The sequence below is a fragment of the Rhinolophus ferrumequinum genome, chromosome 3 (assembly GCF_004115265.2).
Source record: "Rhinolophus ferrumequinum isolate MPI-CBG mRhiFer1 chromosome 3, mRhiFer1_v1.p, whole genome shotgun sequence".
In the NCBI taxonomy this organism is placed as follows: Eukaryota; Metazoa; Chordata; class Mammalia; order Chiroptera; family Rhinolophidae; genus Rhinolophus; species Rhinolophus ferrumequinum.
Genome location: NC_046286.1, coordinates 15,594,867 through 15,601,091, shown reverse-complemented (window position 1 = coordinate 15,601,091; position 6,225 = coordinate 15,594,867).

Genomic DNA, 6,225 nt, shown 5'->3' with positions numbered 1-6,225 from the left:
AGGTTCAAATAAAGTATGAGAGTATATGGAGATTGTTAAATATGTCCTTTCCCACAATTACCCGGTAGGAGTTCTTTTGCTGTTTTGTTTGCCTAATTGTCGCATCCCAACTTTGCAGTCATTTTATTTCTTCATTTACACACAGAGCTAGGACAGAACTGGACTCCTCAAAGGAGGTCAAGAGGAATGGAAGAAACATGCCTTCAAATTCTTCCTGTATCTACTGTGGCAGAGGGTCTCTCTGCTGGATTCTGGTTTTTTTTTCCCCACCTAAGTCTTACCAAGGTAACCCTTAACGACTCCATTTGTCAGGGGGGAGGGAGTGGAATGGAAAAGTGCAAGCAAATTATGAGTAGCTTCCACATATATGTGTCTACAATAGATTTTTGTTCAGGGAGTTTCTCCTAGTTCCTCATGCTTTTCCATTTCACACCTTTACATTTCAAAGTATCATCAAATACATATCAGTGCATATATGTGCATATACATATGCGCATATATATATATATATATATAATCAAGATAATGCTTAATATGAATAATCCTGGCCTAACGTTGTAAATCTCAGTGCCCTCAATCTATCCAGATTAGAGGCTACCATGTACTTCTAAGGCTTCCTGTGCTTACTTTGCACTTTCACATTGTATTGCAATTGTCTTGGATCCCTTTGTCATCCTACCAACTTAAAAGCCCTTTTTGGCAAGAACTGCTTTTGCATTCCTGGAATCTGGAATGGGGCTAAGGCAATAAATACGCACTGAATGAATAAATGAAGATGAATTTGATCCCTCTAAACAGTTAGACTTTTACCTGACAAACTCATCCTTGAAAATTCAATTTCTGTTTTCCAGATTTTCTCTAATTAATGTTTCATATTCATGATGGAAGAAAAATAAGCATTTGATTTAACACTATCCAGCAAGATCTAGATCAAATGTCTCTTCCTCGTGACTCTCCTCTTCACCCAGGCAGAATTGATTATTTCCTACTTTTACATGTCTCATATTATCTATCTGTGTTCTATTTATCTTGTCCCCAAACTCCTTTCATGGTTCAGGGCTTTCAATCCTAGATGTCAAAGTGTATCATGTGGCTGTCATGGCCTGATCAGAGCTCTTTCCTCCCATCCAGATTTTTCCGGTACCCCACCTGTCCCGTGTCTGAAGTAGATATCTACTTTGCTCTGTCTCCTTCTGCTTCTAGACAAGGAACTAAAAAAGTCAGACCATTGCACTGAGATATTTCCCATACTTTATTAAGCAAAAGATCTTGAGTTTCATAAAAAATTTAAAAAATAACAACTTTCCTTTTATTAGGCTTCAGAGGCTCTTGGCTTCAGAAATGGCGAGACGGAATAATTTTATTCTAATACAAATATTTAAGAGTTAAAAGAGTAAAGGATAAGGTAACGGATGGAATGTGTCTGGGAGGTATTGGGACTGAGGTATTCTGTCTGAGAGGTATGAGTTATTTCAGTATCTTTTTATGAAAAGAAGATACAGGGAAATTGGGCAAAACAGATAAATCATATTTGTTTTGTGCTATCTTAGACCTCCCTATATAGAGAACTCTAAGCAGAAATACAGTACACTTTAAAGTCTGTAGTTTCCACACAACTAATTAGCCCTGTTTAAAGATGCTTACTTTAAAAAATTGTTGTTCAATAAATATTTTTAAAAAAACCGTCCAAATGAAAAATACTCTATAAAGAGAAGGAGAAGACAATTTAAGATCAAAGAAAATATTTGGAAACCACATGTCTGTCAAAGGACTTGTATCTACGATATGTTCTCTCAAAACTCAACAGTAAAAAAAAAAATCCAATTTGAAAATGAGCAAAAGATAGGAAGAGACATTTCTCTGAAGAGAATATACAGATGGCAAAGAAGAACATGAAACAATGTTCAACATCATTAGCCATTAGGGAAAAACAAAGCCACAATCACATATCACTATAAACCTATGATAATGACTGGAAAATAGTGATAACATCAATTAGAATGTGGAGTGGAGAAACTGGATCACTCATACACCTGGTGGGAATGTAAAACAGTGTAGCCACTTTTTAAAAACTAAGTGGATGCTTGCCATATGACCTTGCAATTGCTATATTGGGCATTTATCCCAGAGAAATGGAAACTTATGTCCGCACAAAAACCTGTACATAAATGTTTATAGCAGCTATATTCCTATTAGCCCAAAACTGGAAACAACCCAAATATCCTTCATTGGGCAAATGGTTAAATTAACTGTGGTACATCCATGCCATGGGATACAATTCAGCAATAAAAAGGAAGGGAACTATTAACAACTTGGAAGGTGCTCAAAGGAATTATGCGGAGCGAAAAAAAAAAATCACCAAACGTCACATACTGTATGATTCCATTTATATAATATTCTTGACTCACCGAAAGTTAGAAATGGAGAACAGGTAAGTCGTTGCCAGGAGTGGGGGATGAGGGGCAGTGGATGAGTGGCTATAAAGTGGGTAGCATGAGGGAGCTTTGTGATGAAACTGGTCTGTATCTTGAATGTGGTAGAAGTTACATGAAGCTCACAAAGGTGATAACATTGCATCGAACTAGACACACACACAGATGCCACGTGCTTGTAAAACTGGTGAAGTCTGAATCTGTGGATTATACCAACATCACTCTGCCGTGTTTGATTGTGTGCTACAGTTATGCATGGTGTTACCATTGTGGAGAGGACTGAGTGAAAGGTGCATGGGACTTCCCTGTATATTTTTTGCAACTTTATGTGACTCTAAAATTATTTTAAAATAAAAAGTTTTAAAGAATTCTATGAAATTCAGATGTCAGTGTCCATAACTGAAGTTTTATGAGAATACACATAAATTCAAGACTATGCCATTACAGGGAGACAATTAGAGTAGGAAGAGCAAGCCAAGGCAAATTATTTATCTGTCCTCTTGCTTCTATATCTGAAAATGGGCATAAGGGCACACACCATATAGTGTAGTTCTGAAGCGTGAATTAATGTAAGTACAGGTAACATGTTTACATTCAATAAATACCTGAGATGCAACAAAACATAGTGGAAAAAGCAAAAGCTTTAGATTTTGGAAGTCTCTGGTTTTTCATCTCAGGGCGACATGGCAATGAACTTTTCTGAGTTAGTTTCTTCATTATAAAAATGGAATTTTACTTTATTGTAAAGATTAAATGACCAATTATAGGTAAAGGGCCCACCCCAGTAGACAGATAATAAATATGTAGTTATTAGTAATAGTAACTAAAATAAAAATTTAAAGCACTTTCTTGTTCTCCTAAAGATTTAATTTTTAGAAAAGATTTCTTAAAAATTAGGCTTATTGCGGCATAATTTATATCCAGCAAAATTCCCCCTTTTGTGCAGTTTGATGATGTTTTGACAAGTATACAGTTATACATTTGTGTACAGTATACAGTACGCATTTGTTTACAATGTAAATGCACATCACCACAGATGTACAAATGTATATAGTTGTAAATGCTCACCAACACAGCTGAAACACAAAACATTTGCATTGTCCAAATAGTTCCCTCCTGCCTTTGCATTCCATCCTCTCCCTCTCTCCTGGGCTCAGTCTTGGCAGTCACAGTCCCTGGCAACCTGTCACCATAGTGTTGCCTTTTCCAAAATGTCATATAAAATGGAATCCTACAGTTTGTAGTCTCTTGGGGCGGACTTCCACCGCTTAGCCTAATGCCTTCAAATTCATCCATGTTGTCTGTATCAATAGTTTTATTGTTGAATAGTTTCCCATTGTATGAACATATCACATTTATTGATGGTCCTTCAGGTCATTTCCAATTTTTGGTGACTATCAATACAGCTGCTGTAAACATTCTCATACGTACATGTCTTTGTGTGGACATAAATTTTCATTTCTCTTGGGTCGGTACTACTAGGAGTGGGATTGCTGGGTCATATGGTAAGTATATGTTAACATTAGAAGAAACTGGCAAATTATTTTCCAAAATAACTGTCATTTTGCATTCCTACCAACAACATATGAGCTGTTCTACGTCCTCATTAGCACTTAATATCGTCAGTCTTTTTCATTTTGGCCATTCCTGTATTTTGTGGTGATATCGTACTGTGGTTTTAATTTGTATTTTCTTGATGATGTTGCACATTTTTCACGTGCTTATCTGCCATCATGTCTTCTGTGGTGAAGTATCTGATCAACTCCCTTGCCCATTTTTAAAGAGGTTGTTTGTCACCTTTGGAGTTGTAAGAGTCCTTATGTGTTGTGGATACAAGTCCTTTGTCAGATATGTGTTCGGCATATATTTCCTCTCAGTATGTGGTTTGTCATTTCATTTTCTTGATATTGTCTTTTGAAGAAAACAGTTTGTAATTTTCATGAAATCAAATTATTCACATATTTTTTTCTTGTCTAGGTGGTAGTTTTTGTGTCCCAAGAATCCTTTGCCTAAACCAAGTTAAAAAAACTTGCAGTTTTCTTCTAGAAGTTTTATAATTTTAGCTCTTGTATTTAGGTCTATGATCCATTTGAATTAAGTTTAGTATATGCTGTGAGAAGATGATTGAAAGTTTTGTTTTTGCACATCCAATTGGTATCCAATTGTTATAGTGCCATTTGCAGCGAAAACTATACTTCCCTGATTAAATTACCTTGGCATGTTTGTCAAAAATTGGTTGACCATATGTGAATGGGTTTATTTTTTGGCTCTGTATTCTGTTCCATTGATATATATTTATGCCAGTATCACATTATGTTAATTATTGTCCAAACTGCTTAAAAGTCAATTTTGAAATTAGGTAATAAGAATTCTTCAACTTTGCTATTTTTCCTTATAATTGTTTTGCCTATTCAAGGTCTTTGCTTTTCCATATGTATTTTAGAATACACTTGTTAATTTCTGCAAAAAAAAAGATAAGTGTTGGAAATTTTATTAGGATTGCATTGTTTTCAAAGAGATCAACTGAGAATTGATTAATAAATTTTTCAATCCATGGACATAGTTTCTCTCACCATTACTTGAGGTCTTTACTTTCAGCAATGTTTTATAGTTTTCAGTGAATGAGTCTTACTTACATTTTGTTAGATTTATCCCTAAGTTTTTCATGATTTTTGATCTTATTATATTATTTTTTTAAATTCTAGTGTCCAATTTTTCACTGTTACAGCAATATACTTATTTTTGTATATTGCTCTTATATTTTTTCACTTTGCTAAGACTCACAATTAACTCTAGTAGCTTTTTTAATGGATTCCTTGGCATTTTCTACACAGTAACATCAACAATGAATAAAGAGTTTTGTCTTCCTTTCCAATATATATGCCTTTTATTTCTCTTTCTTGCCTCATTGTAACGACTTAAGACCTCCAGTACATTGTGTACAGAAATGGTGAGAATGGATATTCTTGTCCTGTTTCTGATTTAGGGAGAAAGCCTCAGTCTTTGACTAGAGTGATATTAGCTACAGGTTTCATTTAAATCCCCTTTATCAGTTGAGGAAGTTCCTTTCTAGGTCTAGTTTGTTGAGAACTTTTATCAGGAGAGGGTCTTGGATTTTATCATGTATTTTTTCACATTCTATATGAGATAAGTTTTTTCTACTATTGTTTGCTAATAGGTGAATTATATTCACTGATTTTTGAATGTTGAAACAACTTTGTATTCCTGGGATAAACCCCACTTCGATATGATGTGTTATCCTTTTTATAATGCTAAATTCAGTTTTTTAATATATTTTTACATCTAAATTGTGGTAAAATATACATAACACTTAGCATTTTGACCATTTCTAAGTGTACAGTGCAGTGGCATTAAGTACCTTCACATTGCTGTGCAACCACCTCCACTACCCAGCTCCAGAGCTTTTCATCATCCCAAACTGAAGCTCTGTACCCATTAAACACTATCTTCTTATTCTCCCCCACTCTAGCCCCTGGGAACCACTATTCTACCTCTGTTTCTATAAATTTGATTACTTTATGTGTCTCATAGACATAAAGTAGGTGATATCTCATATAGTAGAATCATACAATATCTCATATAGAGTAGAGTCATACAATATGTGCCCAGTTGTGTCTGGCTAATTTCACTCAGCATGTTTTCCAGATTCATCTATGTTGTAGCATGTCTCAGAATTTCCTTCCTTTTTAAGGCTGAATAACATTCCATTGTGTATATATACCACATTTTGCTTATCCATTCATCCATCAAGGGACGTTTGGGCTGTTTCCAC